Source organism: Pelobates fuscus, chromosome 1, assembly GCF_036172605.1.
Source record: "Pelobates fuscus isolate aPelFus1 chromosome 1, aPelFus1.pri, whole genome shotgun sequence".
Classification (NCBI taxonomy): domain Eukaryota; kingdom Metazoa; phylum Chordata; class Amphibia; order Anura; family Pelobatidae; genus Pelobates; species Pelobates fuscus.
The window spans coordinates 75,527,025-75,541,909 of NC_086317.1; the positions used below are offsets into that span (position 1 = coordinate 75,527,025).

The window sequence follows — 14,885 nt, forward strand, 5'->3', positions numbered from 1 at the left end:
CTCAGAGGGCTGTGATTCACAGATATTCGAGTACAAGTTTTATCTCAGAGACCAGAGAACGCTGAGGAGTGTGAATGTGTGATTCTGCTTTCCAGATCCATAATTTGCTAGGAGACAAAAACACATCCAAACCCAAAGCTGACTAGGAACGTCATGAAATCAAATCCCATGGGAGAGAGGGAGATAAACCAAACACACTTGCATACAGGAAAGAAAGAAAGAAAAAAAAAGAAAACAATAAAGAGCAATGCCTTTGGGCTTGTCCTGCACCTGCTGGTTAAAATATTAACTTTCACTTGCAAGAGGATGCTGAGTGTGTGAGGTAGGCGGTGGACTGAGCATCTTTGGCTGCACACACTGGGGGTAGTAGGATCTGCAAGGTGGGTGTTACCAGGCAGTTCACTTCCTCCTCTCTTCTCATTCTTTCCCCAGTGGCTGCAGAATGCTGTGGCTGAATTTGGTGACACGGAGCAGCGAAGTCTGTGTGGAGTTATAAAGACCTGACCGAGCATCTGAAAAGGCAGCAGCATACTTGGTATGTCAGTGGATGAGACAGTGTATAGATTATACGGAGGAGGGCGGGTACCATTTCACTTAACCCTATAATCAACTTCTAAAGAATAGAACTACATATACGTGTGTAAATATCTCTAGAGCTTTAAGAAAATCTATTTAAATAAACCTCTCTCTCTCTATCTTTATATATATAGATATATATAATATAACATACAAGATCCAGCGCACTCGCTCAATCATTAAACAGCAATTTCAAATCTCACAGAATGTAATTAATAGTTTTATTTAAAACATAAAAAACATATAAAAAGGCAAAAATATATATATATATATATATATATATATATCTACATGCATACATAAACGTACACCATACATAAATATACACAGGCACACACACACATATATCTTATCTGAACAAGCATGATGTTGCAATTTATGAAACTATCTGTAAAAATAGATACCTGCAGATTTCAATGCAGGATTAGGGTATACTAGATGCATTAAAAACACTGCTTACCAACAAACTACAAGGACATCTGCATTTCACATACCATAAAATAAAAATAAATCCTGTATTATTTCATCTTATGCTACGATTCCCCAGCAATGCATAAACTGTACTAATATAACATTAGCTGCAGCAAATGTTTTCATTGCAGCTACGTAACTGTGAACAAAAGCTTTTTTTAACAGGCGCTTCAGTTAGCCTGTCATCAAAATGGATAGCACAGGTTTGTTCTTACAGCTGCTATAGTGTATCTTATTCAAAAAGAATTACTGCAGGATAGAAAGTAATATGGGATTGGGTAACGTCTCTCTCTGTTCTGGTGTTGAATTGCCAGTTTTAAATCTGTTGTCACTGGGTTTCCTATTCCACTGCAACAACATCAAATAGACTCCTTAAAATGGAAAGGTAGTGAAGCACATTGTCACCCAAGATATAGACAAAAAGGTGGGTTTTTGTATTTATTGACAGGTGTACACTGACACACAGACACTCATACATAGATTCACTTACATACGAAGACACTGTGATATACACAAAGACATACACTGACATGCATACAAAGACAATGACATGTAAACAGATATGGTTACATAGGAAAATATTAAGACATACACAGATACACAAGAACATTCATACATGTGCTCAAACTCACACACAGACACCATTTAATACACATCGATCGATAGACACACACTAACACATATATACTAACACTCATACCGCTACATAGTACCACACATGCACAAACTCTAATATTCCTATGGTTGTGGTATCTACTGCATGGCTAGATAGAGAAGGAGAGGAGATTATCTGAGCTGCTCTCACTGTGTTACATTGGGTAAGCAGGAGAGCTTTGCATGGATGTCAATCTAGGCACTCAAAATGTCATTCCACTAATATAGAAGTGCTGTTGAAGTCCCTTGTGGTGTAAGAGCCGTGATCAAGCTTCCATCACATAGACATCCTGAGCATGCTGTGGGCACCCAGGATGCCTCTGTCAGAGCCAGAGCAGGATTAACTATAAGGTCTCCGTACGCAGTCGTCTAGGGACCCAATTTAGAACAGGGGCCCTTTAACAAAGAATTTGGTCATGGCCCCATTTTTCATCCGTACATGAACAATGAATGGGGGCCCAGTACTGGTAAGTTGCCGAAGGCCCTGTGGAAATTTTGTCCCTCACACCCATGTGGCCCATTACAGCACAAGGCTCAGAGGCATAGCCCCACCACTCACCCCACCCAAAGGGCAGGTCTCTGCTAATCTGAGCCCAACAAACTTGGCTGAGCATCATGGGAAATATAGATTTACAAACATCAGAGTTTCCAAGGTTTACAAGCAGTGGTTTAATTGTTTAACTGTCCATATGAGTCAGGGGCCTTATTCACTAAGCACTGAATTGTAGCAAATTGAATTCTGAATTGCACAGTTTAGGCGTAACTTGCTGCTTAGGAAATTTTGCTATTTCGTTTTTAGTTCACTGCAATTCGCTGATATAAATATCCTATAAATATCCAGATGGCTCCTATATTCCACAAAATGTATTCGAAAGACATATAGAAAATATTCCCTGTGAACACGTCCCCTGAAAGCTAATGCCAAATAGTTTAGTTGTTTTATGTACACAGTTGGCTGATCGCAGGTGACACTCTTAAATGTGGATGCTTTACTATTGTAAAATAACTGCACATTATGCATTCACATTACTTAAAGGAATACTCCAAACACCAATTGCTCTGTAGTGGTTTAGTTTCGGTAGATCCCTGACTACCCCATATTTTAAGCAGTCAAACTGTTTTAGAATGGTTTGACCTCTTACATGTGCCTCCTTTCAGCAGCCTAGAGACCCAGACGTTTTCAGCTCAGCGCTAAGCCCAGTGGTACATTGCTTCGCTCATTGACTGAGAGCAATCAGCTAACACTTTCAGCCAATGAGCCTAAAGGAAGCTACTAAGCGGTTAACTTTGAGGAGAGGAAGTGGAAGCAGCATCTGGTTAACTCCAGGTAAAGTTAAAGAATAAAATGGAGTGGTTTTGGTGTTTACAGTGTTCCTGTAATTGTAACTAAAGAGGGGATAACACATCTATAAATGTTTAGCACAACAAGCCCTTGTTACTGACAGAGTTAATCAAATGCTTGTTTTAATCACTCTGTTAAACCCTCTGTTACACCTCGGTGGATTGCGTTAGAATGATAAAAATGAATGGCGCTGGTGGACTGATGTTAATCAAATTACACTGAGAGAGAAATGTTGCTAACCTTTAAACAGATTACAGATCTTAAAAAAAAAACCTGCAGAGTGGGGGCTGTAGGGGAAACAATGGTCACCTATTGAAATGTTTTTGTTATAGGAAGAAAGTGTACAGATGGAAGTCTAAGGAAGGTCTGTGAGGAGTTTGGAACAATGGTTAATTGGGGGCAATGTGTACAGACAACAAAAGAGCCAGCATAGTATTCAGAGGAGCTTTAAATAATACCTTTTCTTTTAGCACAAGTAATTTCGCTTTTCAAATGTATTGCACGTCTATCACAGTTGTCCTTCCACCTTGAACGAGATATCAAAGCTATTGGCGCAAAACAGGGAGATAGCACACAAAGAGGAAAACACTGCAGTAAGACGAAAAATGAGAAAATAACCAAACAGTGAACTGTCATCATAACTTGACAAATTCATTTTAAAATTTAAGAAAATAATTAGCCGATTTGGAGTAATTCTGCAATTCATGTTATTCCTCCCCTGTTCATTTGACTTCAGTTGGGTTTCCAATTAGTTTTATTGTGAATGCAATCATAAGTCGAGTTAATGCAAGGTAATTACGATAGAAAAAAAAAAAAGGTATAAATAATCTCTCCTTCTGTAGGGCAGGAAGCGATAAAGTCTGTGTATCAGTGAGATAAGCAACTTTATTCATAGTAATCTGTGAGAACACCCACTCCTGAAACGGGTTCTGTGTTACCATGTTGGACAATCAAATCAGGCGTTGGTATCATGCAATATAAATAAAATACAATCAAATTTTTTTTTTCTATAGAGCAGGTTATACAGCCTACATATCAGAGAGGAAGGCAACCTTCCACATTAGTTTAAATTAAAGGTATACTACAGGCACCATAACAACTTTAGTTTAAAAGACCACTCCAAGGTAAAACTATTGAGGGAAAACTCGGCCTTGCAGAATAAATTGGTGCAATATAAATGCTTGTATTAATAACAGTTGTTTAGTAGATATTCCCATGATGAATTAGTGCATGAATTCTTCCGTATATGTATAAATTTAGGAATATATTGAAAGAGCTTTCAAAAGCCGCAGTTCTTATTAATTGCAGCCTTTGTGAGCCACCCCGTAACGGTCACTATCACCTATCGCCTGTCAGTGAAACTATGCCCCCATTAACGCTGCTCTGAGCTAAGGTCTGAGAGGAGGTATGTGGTGATTGGCAGGCACGCTGCCAAAACCCCTTCAGTGACTTACCTGAATCCAGTGCCGATGTCCCTCAGCGCTGGATCAGGTTCCGTCCACACTCCACCCCACCAACGTCAGCCGGCCGGGGAGACCTAATGCGCATACGCGGCAATGGCCGCACATGCATTAGACATCCTGATAAGAAAGCATTATTCAATGCTTTCCTATGGTGACTCCAGCAACGCTGGAGGTCCTCATGCATAGCGTGAGGACGTCCAGCGTCATTTAAAACACTTTTTCTGTTTTAAGAAGCCGGAAGTCCCTTTAGTGGCTGTCTGGTAAATAGCCACTAGAGGAGGACTTAATCCTGCAAGGTAATTATTGCAGTTTATAAAAACTGCAATAATTACACTTGCAGGGTTAAGGGTGATGGCAGTTTGCACCCAGACCACGCCAATGGGCAGAAGTGGTCTGGGTGCCTGGAGTGTTCCTTTAAGGTTTCTAGTTCCATTGATTATAGATTACTGGGATCCTTCAGTTTACTCGCAACACGTGTCCTCTGGTAGAAACCAAAGAATGAGAAATATAGAAAACACATCCTGGAGCAGTGGGAATGTCTCTCCCTCTCGCTCTGAGCTTCACCGAGGAGGGCAGTGCAGCAAGGGAGAAAATATAATAAACTACATTTTGTAACCCTGGCAGCACTGGCCCGGTCACCTAAACAGTGACTTAGGCATTATAACTATGGAATACATATCTGCATTTCTAACCCTATAGTGTTCTTTTAATGTTTCTTGCCTTCTCATTCAGAACTCGGTGGCAATCATGGATTTACATCATCATTCATGGAGTTAGTTTTGCTAAAATGTAAAGCCTTTAGAATGACAAAGCATCATGACACAGGACTTGACACATTTTTTTTGTGAATAAACTGGCAGCTCAAATCACTGATTTCGTTCTTACATTCAACAAAATGTGGTTCTTGTGGCTGAACTCCTAAATGCCCCCAGCGTATCACTCTCAAGCATTAACACCTTGGGAGAGATTTCTCAAGGTCAAACAGGTGCTATTCTGGGTGAAAAGTGCTAAATCTTAATACACATTGTATTGTTTCCTTGGGGATTGCTCCTTTTGCAGCTCTTTGTCCCAAGATTAACATCTGTTTTGCTTTCAAAAGCCCCTCCTCATATATCAAATTCTGATATTTATATATGCACCATTACTGCACATGCTTGTGTTATTTTTTTCTAACACACCCACATGTGTGTGTGTGTATACAGTGAGGGAAAAAAATCATTTGATCCAATGCTGATTGTGAACGTTTGTCCACTGACAAAGAAATGATCAGTCTATAATTTCAATGGTAGGTGTATTTTAACAGTGAGAGACAGAATAACAAAAAAATAATCCAGAAAAACTCATGTCAAAAAAGTTATAAATTCATTTGCATGTCAATAAGTGAAATAAGTATTTGACCCCTTCGACTTGTTGTGATTGCCAACAAGGTGGCAAAGCCCTTGTTGGCAATCACAGTGGTCAGACGTTTCTTGTAGTTGGTCACCAGGTTTGCACACATCTCAGGAGGGATTTTCTAGCACTCCTCTTTGCAGATCCTCTCCAGGTCATTAATTTTTCTAGGCTGACGTTTGACAACTCAAACCTTCAGCTCCCTCCACAGATTTTCTATGGGATTAAGGTCTGGACACTGGCTAGGCCACTCCAGGACCTTAATGTGCTTCTTCTTGAGCCACTCCTTTGTTGCCTTGGCTGTGTGTTTTGGTTCATTGTCATGCTCGAATATCCATCCAAAACATATTTTCAATGCCCTGGCTGAGGGAAGGAGGTTCTCACCCAAGATTTGATAGTACATGGCACCTCTGATGTCATGCAGTTGTCCGGTCCCCTTATTAGAAAAACACCCCCAAAGCATAATGTTTCCACCTCCATGTTTGACAGTGGGGATGGTGTTCCTGAGGTCATAGGCAGCATTCCTCCTCCTCCAAACACGGCGAGTTGGGTTGATGCCAAAGAGCATCTGACCACAACACTTTCACCCAGTTCTCCTCTGAATCATGTTCTGTACATGTGCTTCCTTGAGCAGGGGAACCTTGCGGGTGCTGCAGGATTGCAATCCTTCACGGCATAGTGTGTTACCAATTGTTTTCTTGGTGACTATGGTCCCAGCTGTCTTGAGAGCATTAACAAGATCCTCCTATGTAGTTCTGGGCTGATTCCTCACCCTTCTCATGATCATTGAAACTCCACAAGGTGAGATCTTGCATGGAGCACCAGACCGAGGTAGACTGACAGTTATTTTGTGTTTCTTCCATTTGCGAATAATCACACCAACTGTTGTCACCTTCTCACCAAGCTGCTTGGTGATGGTCTTGTGGCCCATTCTTGCCTTGTGTAGGTTTACGATCTTTTCCCTGACATCCTTGGACAGCTCTCTGGTCTTGGCCATGGTGGAGAGTTTGGAATCTGATTGATTGCTTCTGTGGACAGGTGTCTTTTATACAGGTAACGAGCTGACATTAGGAGCTGAGATTAGAGAGTGCTCCAATTCTCAGCTCGTTACCTGTATAAAAGACAACTGAGAACCAGAAATCTTGCTGATTGATAGGGGATCAAATATGTATTTCACTCATTGACATGCTAATCAATTTATAACTTTTTGACATGAGTTTTTCTGGATTTTTTTTTAATTCTATCTCTCACTGTTAAAATACACCTACCATTAAATATAGACTGGTCATGTCTTTGTCAGTGGGCAAACGTTCAAAATCAGCAGGGGATCAAATACTTTTTTCCCTCACTGTATATATATATATATATATTGATGTTTTTTTTATCTGCTCTTTTTAAACAAAACTGTTTTATTTATTTATTAAATAGTTATTAGCAAAAAAAAAAAAATACAAACTTTCATCAACACTTTTCTGCTACTATAGCAACAAATATTCTCAAATATATTTGTACCACAATGACATGTCTTGGAGTTATTCAAGGGAAAATGTGAATGGAGAATGATTTTAAAAACTTTTTTTTTTAGTCTTTGGATATGTGTGTGGGCATTTAGACAAATAAAATGAATTATGTTGCTATTGTTGCATATAGTTACAAATTTATTATATGTGATAGAGTAGGTGGCTTAGTAACTTTCAGGCAATCTTACATAAAGCATCCCTGAAAAAAACCTAAAAACATTGAATTACTTTAAGTGTAATCATCATTAAAACAAGTACACCATATTACTAACAGAGAATACAATATAAAGAGACCCCATAGTCCCCTAAAACACTAGAGTTTGCTTAAGTGTTTTACGTTTTAACTGCATATTCCTGTATGCTAATTTTATAAAAGTGCTGATTTCAATAAAAAATTCTATTTTTATGAATATCCTTAATAATACCGCCTGACAGCTGGAAGGGTTTTCTGCTAACGCTTACTTTGAATTGTAGTTCAAAGAGGAACTGATAGAGAAAGTGTGAACTGGTGAATTTAAAGCGGCACTGTCATGGCCAAATCACGTTTTTTTTTAACCCCCCTCCCGACTCCACTACATCTAACTGACCCCCTAGCCACCCCCAAATGCCCCTAAGCTCCCCATATTACCTATTTTTTAAACTTTATTTTCTGCCCCGACCTATATTCAGGCCGCCGCCATCTTTGTGTGGGTAGATGAAGTCCCTGTGGGACACGTCATCTGCCCACACTAGATAGCACTATGAGATTCCAGCACATGCCCAGTTAAACACTTGGGCATGCGAACGGGAATTTCATCCATTCATTAATTTGTCAGAAAGACGAATGAATGAATAGAAATGTCAGACGAACAAACAAACACTGAATATCGGTGTTCGTTTGTTTGTTCAGTTTATTACAAGGAGGGAGCTACCAGTGCACAGCTCCCTCCTTGTAATATGTAAAGATAGAAGCGGCAGGGAGCTGTGCTCCCCTCCACTTCCTAAGCCCCCCATGTCCTCCCTCACTCTATGGGGGCGTTATGACACCAATAATAGCATAAGGGAGATTAAAATCTCAGGGGTGGGGGCCGGGGGGAGGGCAATAGGTCCCCCTCCCTTATTGTAATTCATGTCCCCCATCCACCGCTCAGAGGCGGGGGCCGGGTGGGAGGACAATAGGTACCCCCCTTATTGTTATTTAAGGGCCCCCACCCACCGCACAGGGGTGAGGGCCGGGGTGAGGACAATAGCCCCCCCCATTATCCTTTAGGGCCCCCACCTGCTGCTCAGGGGTGGGGGCCAGGTGGGAGGACAATAGGCCCCCCCTTATTGTTATTCATAGCCCCCAACCACCGCTCAGGGGCGGGGACCGGGTGGGAGGACAATAGGTACCCCCCTTATTGTTATTTAAGGGCCCCCACCCACCGCACAAGGGTGAGGGCCGGGGGGAGGACAATAGCCCCCCCATTATTCTTTATGGCCCCCACCAGCTGCTCAGGGGCGGGGGCCAGGGGGAAGGACAAAAGGTCCCCCCCCCTTATTGTTATTTAAGGCCCCCACCTGCCACGATATATTTTAGATATAGCGAGTAGGGGCAGCATTTACTAATACTAAGGATTCTTTACTTAGTATTAGTAAATGTGGCTGAAACACCAATTTAGGTCTTTCAGCCTTTTGGTAGATAGCCGCGGCAGGAATAGGATCGGAGTTTCATTCATTAGAATGAAATTCCAATCCGAATAAAGTCCCGAATTGCATTCAAAAACACGAATGGAGACACTGTTCTCATTCTGTTAGGACGTAATTTGGCAGCTTTACCGGCGTCCTGCCTAAACGACAGGACGTTCGGCAATACTGACAGGATGCATCGCTGGAAAGCTTAGAATTGTGAAATTCTCTGACCACCGGAAATGAAGCACACTTTGCTCCTCCGATGGTCAGAGATGGTCAGGCGTAGGAAACCTCCATAAGACAAATAGTCCCTACTTTGTCTTATGTTTTAAAGAAAACTAGAGCAGACTGGAAGAAACGAAGAACAGATCCTGAGAGAGGGAGAGAAGAGGAATCTATTAAAGAAAGGTAAATTTGGCATGATAGTGCTGCTTTAAGGAACAATCCAATACCATAAATAAATAAAATAATAATCATTTTTTTTTTTTTTAAACAACCACTAGACAGGAGCAAGACAGCCACTGAAAGCTCTTCCCTGCACCAACCAAGTTTCACTCAAATGCAGCTCGTGGAGAAGCATTGAATCCAATGCTTCCCTATGAGAAGCATTTGAATGGACTTGCAGTGGTACTCAGGCAATGGTACTCAGGCATTTCATACCGAAAGCTCAATAAGGGTATTGGATTGGAAAGTCATTGAACCTTGGCCCAAGAGTAAAGGTCAGTAAAACCTTTTTTCTTTACTTTTTACAGGTTAAGGGTGAAAGGGTGCAGATTTTAAATATGGACACTATAGCGTACATTTCATCTTTGTGCTAGCCAAATTATGGGTAAGTGTACAGATGACATTCCACTGAAATGTATTGTTTTATCGGTTACATCTGTACAGTGGCATGATGGTAAAACTACAAATAGAACTTCAACAGTGGGTATATGTGCATAGGTGCACTTCCAGATGCCAAGTGCAGCATCACACAATGCCAACTTCACTTCCATGGCTGTGGGTATCTTGATGTAAGAGGAAGAAAGTTGCTATATATTTTCAATCTATACATTGTTTTCAGTTTCACCAGCGCAAGGTAGAGATTAAAAATGCACATCTACCTCAGTCTGATCTTGTCTTCCATATATTTCGTTGATGGCAGATGTACTTTAAAGTTCTTAAAAAATCGCTGATGCGTGCCATCTATAGAGTATGTCTCAATATAATTAATTCATCTATATTCTTTCAATTTTTTAAGTATTCCATTGTGTCACTTTAACATGCATACATGTCAAAGATGTCTTTAGAACTTTTCTTTGAAAATGTAAATACAAGGTAATGTCACAGAGAACAGAAGTATTAAATGTAGAAAGTAATCCAGGCACTCCAACGAATTCCAAAATATAGGCAATTTTATTAGAACCAGGAACTACACAGCAACGTTTCAACCCCTTAGGGTCTTTGTCAAGCTACGTTGCTGTGTAGTTCCTGGTTCTAATAAAATTGCCTATATTTTGGAATTCGTTGGAGTGCCTGGATTACGTTCTACATTTAATATTTCATATTTGGTCCATCTGGTACTGGGACTTTTCCATTGGAGCACCCTGGATTCCAAGACAGATGGGTTGAGTGCACTTCCACCTTCTATTGTACATCTATCAGAGAACAGAAGTAGTCACTAGTATGGTGTCATACATTGATATGTTGGGGACAGAGTTTAAGATCCTTGATCTAGGCATTCAGCAAAATTTAACCAATACGTAGTAATTAGCCACCAATATCGGTTTTCAATAAAGGTCTGGACCCCTGTTATACAAACCTAGGAAATGTTGCCAATTCCTAACTCCAAAAGGCAATGTTTAATTTCATGGATGCCCGGATGTAATTCTTAGTTTAATCTGTGCTTATTTATACCGCCAACATTATTATAAGCAATTTCCCTGCGCTGCTAACTTACATTGCAGTGTATTGTCTTATTTTACAATCTAATCTCTTATATTTCACTGTAACATTTTCTATACCACGTCATTATATGAACCTGATCTGATGTTTATTAGATGATATATATTATACCTCACCTTCATTTCTCATCCTGTGCCTCTTTCACATTTTAATGTACAGCAAACATGTCTTCTGCATAACCATAAGAGAAAGTAAACCTGTATAGCTATTCAGTTAGTCTAATTGATTTTTTGTGGGCATGTTTATGTCTAGTAAAATTAAAATAATATATATATATATATTTTTTAATTTGTTTTCATAAAAATCTGTATTTTTGCCTCTTAATGCAGTGTCATTTCTGTGAACCAAGAATAATTTGCAGAGCTTACCATAAAGCTTTCCATTTGACTTTCCCTACTCCTATCCTCTACACACTGATTAAACCACATTTTTAGAATAGCTTTCGTAATCATTCTACAGAATGGATAGCTGTGGAGCCATGTCTGTGACCTGAAAGTTAATTCCACATAAGCTCGAGGATCTCTGGTGGAACTCGGTCTATTTTAGATTGGTAAACTTCTGTCACCCAAAGTGACCTCCTTCCCACATGTTGCCCTGTCTGAATGCTCAGCAGATGACAAATCTGGATGCGACCGCCTAAAGGTGTAACGTCTGCTGTAGAATAACAAAGAATACCTCCTTGCATCGCTTTTAGCAGACATATGAGAAATGTCATTCTTTAACCTACAGGTTTTAAGAGATTGAAGGATCACATTTTGTGGAGAGCAGCTAAATGACTGCAGAGTTGAGAAACCTCAAAGAATATATATTATACTGCTTGTCTATCACACAGCAGAGAGAGAATGTTCGATTTAAACTTTATCCAAAATGTTCAAATTATTTTTCAACAGAGAATATACAAAGCATTACAAATTTATACACGAGTTAAACTTTAAATATATTAAATGTTTTGTTTTTCTCATGTTAAGTTCATATTTCTAAAGGTTTTGAGATATTTTTATTTAAAGGAATTGAGATAGGATTTAACTTGAAAAATGTCCCCCTCAATCAAATCCAGGATTTATGCTGTTCAAAATCTTAGCTTTTCAGCCACCTACAGGAAATGTTTTTGCAAACTTTTTGGAAGAGACAAAGTCAAAGTTTTCATAACGTTTCAAATATTATAACATTATTCAATTAAAATAAATCAAAGGAACACTGTAGCATGCACGTGTTGTATATAGTGTACTAGTAATGACCAACTCTCCCCCAAAGGAAATAATATTAGCAATATACTTAACTTATTTTCCTTGGCGCCCTGGACCCTTGCCGTTGCCCTGCCTGGGTCATCAATCCTGATGGTCTCAGCCAATCCAATGCTTTTCTTATAGGGATGGATAGGGAGGCTAGTGAGCATGCGTGTCAAATCACTGCGCAACGATAGCCAGCATATCCTCATAGAGAATACAGTGTCTCAATGCAGAGCCTGGAGACCCTGAAGGTCGTTCCTGTAATCTTTGCAGGATCGATCCCATGGAGTCGTTTAAGTGAAGTCACTTGGACAGCTAATTGAGGTTGACTTTGGCAGAAAAGTACTCGCTGCTGTTTCTCAGAAAAGGTAGTGTTTACACCTCTTGGCTTGCAGGGACAGGCTCTAGAGGCCAGAAACACTACATTAAGCTGTAGTGGTTCTGGTGACTATAGGGTCCCTTTAAAAAAAATGTAAAAATTGAAAAATAAAAATAACAATGATTTTGACAGAAATGTTCTGCATCAAACAAAATTCCACAGGTATCTCCAGTTATTGCTTTGCATATGTCTAATGCATTGTTCAGAAGCAAAGTGACTGTCCATTTTCTCCTGTGCTTTATTGTCTAATATGTTTTCAACAAAATAATAGAACCAAGTAAGAAACATATATTGGTTTTCTGTGTGCCATATAAGAAAGTCAGCAAATGGGTTAGTTAAATAGGTATAAGAAAATGTAATTTGGATGTCATGGGAAAGGGAGCTCAGCTAATGCATTTGAACCCATTTCACGCAAAGCAACATTTAAGTCAGAATAGATGAATTAGGGGAAAAAAAGCTATGTTTCTATACTGGCTATATAGACCATAATTTCAATCTAGTTTAACTCACCATAATTAAAAGAACACTCCAAGCTCCATCAATACTACAGGGAGTGCTCTGTCCCCCACTTCTTGTGAAGCCATTTTAGAATAGTGTGGCGTCTTCCCACCTGCATTATTTCTACCAGAATCTCCTAATCAGGACTTTCCATCAGCTCTCCTGAGCTAAGACGTACAGTGCGGGACACCATCATTGGCTGATCAAACCTTAAATGGACTAACTACATACAATGGAGGGGCGCAAGGACACTCTCCTGGCACCATAACCACCATAGTGCACTGTAGTGGGTATGTGCTGGTAGTGTTTCTTTAAATGTCTAATAATCCAATCAGATTGGTGTAATGTCATCTTTTCAGAGTTGGAAGCAATAGGAGTAGATGGGTCAAACCAATGCTTCTCTTAGAGGATCATTGGGAATTGTAGGCGCATGCGTGGCTTGACTCAATGATTCTCTATGGCCGACTGTGTCAGCACTGTGCATGCGTTCGTGGTATCACGATATGTTACAGTATGAGAGTTGGGAAGTTAGATTCCTGGCTTTCATACTCAGAGGGCTTTGAGACATGGCTTAAAACTGCACTTCCAAGCCTTCTATGTAGTTTAATATAGACATTTGAGGGTATAGATAGGGTGGCCAGCACTGAAGGCACTACAACAACTTCATGAAATTGTTAAAGTGCCTACAGTGTTCCTTTAACCCCTTAAGGACCAAACTTCTGGAATAAAAGGGAATCATGACATTAAGGGGTTAAAGGGATGAGAACATTTCCCATATTAGGATTCATCATCCAGCCTCTCTCCCCCCCTAATATGTCCATGACTGTGCCAATAACTCTGCCCATGGAGGACAGCAGTCGGTGCTCCACCACTAGTACTCAACCTTCATTAGTTGAACTGTGCTGAACTAATCTCCTTCACAAATTTCACTCACATTGAGTAGGAGTCTTGGGGGTCAAACCATAGCACCAGTGAACATATTTTAGTGTATGCCTATTATGGTCTGTTGCAGAAAAAATAGGACTAAAATGAGTAACATATAAAATCTCACTTAAAAATTGTATCACAAGTGAAAATGTATCACAGGCAATATAATTGAGTGTGTAGATTACTTCCTTCAGGACTGCAAGACAGCAGCTAAGATTTACTGGAAATTGGAATATCTGGGGCTCATTCAATAAACGGTGAATTGCGCATAGTGATAACTGAGATAGGAATTGCAAATACTAATACAAAAAACACACAATTTGGAGAATTGTATCAGTGGGCTATTTTGGCCAAGAATCTGAAATTGTAAGGATTACATTTCACAGTATGAATGGAGAGAAAATAATTAACTGTGTGGAGCAAATCCTTGGCAGGGAAGAAGTTAATCTGGCAGTGATCATACTGTGCCACCTCTTTGTGACCTTACCTTAAGTGGTCGGCACTGTATGCGTGTTATGATTAATGTCTAACAAATTAAATAAGGGTATGGCGACTGAATGAGCGACATAACTCTGAAAAGTATACCCTCTTGCCAAATGCTCGGTTGTGCTCTGCTGAAAACACTGCAGCTGTTGCTATTTCATTGCAGACGGCTCTGCTTTACCGATGCTCTTTTTTAACCATTTAAGTACAGAGAAATGTGTGCTGCATTGTTACAAATAAAAAAAATGTTAATTCACAACCATTAGCAAAGCATAGGGAAAAGAACCCGTATTACTCAGACATTCAAACACAAAATCACACACATACATACATTTATTGTGTAAACACAAAACTGCCATC

The 14,885-nt window shown here is 39.8% G+C and overlaps 1 protein-coding gene across 2 annotated transcripts in view; it reads right to left on the reverse strand.

Moving 5' to 3' along the window:
* Positions 1-14,885, reverse strand: part of RAP1GAP2 (RAP1 GTPase activating protein 2) — a 684,483-nt gene that overhangs the window by 337,405 nt on the left and 332,193 nt on the right. The window lies entirely within an intron of this gene.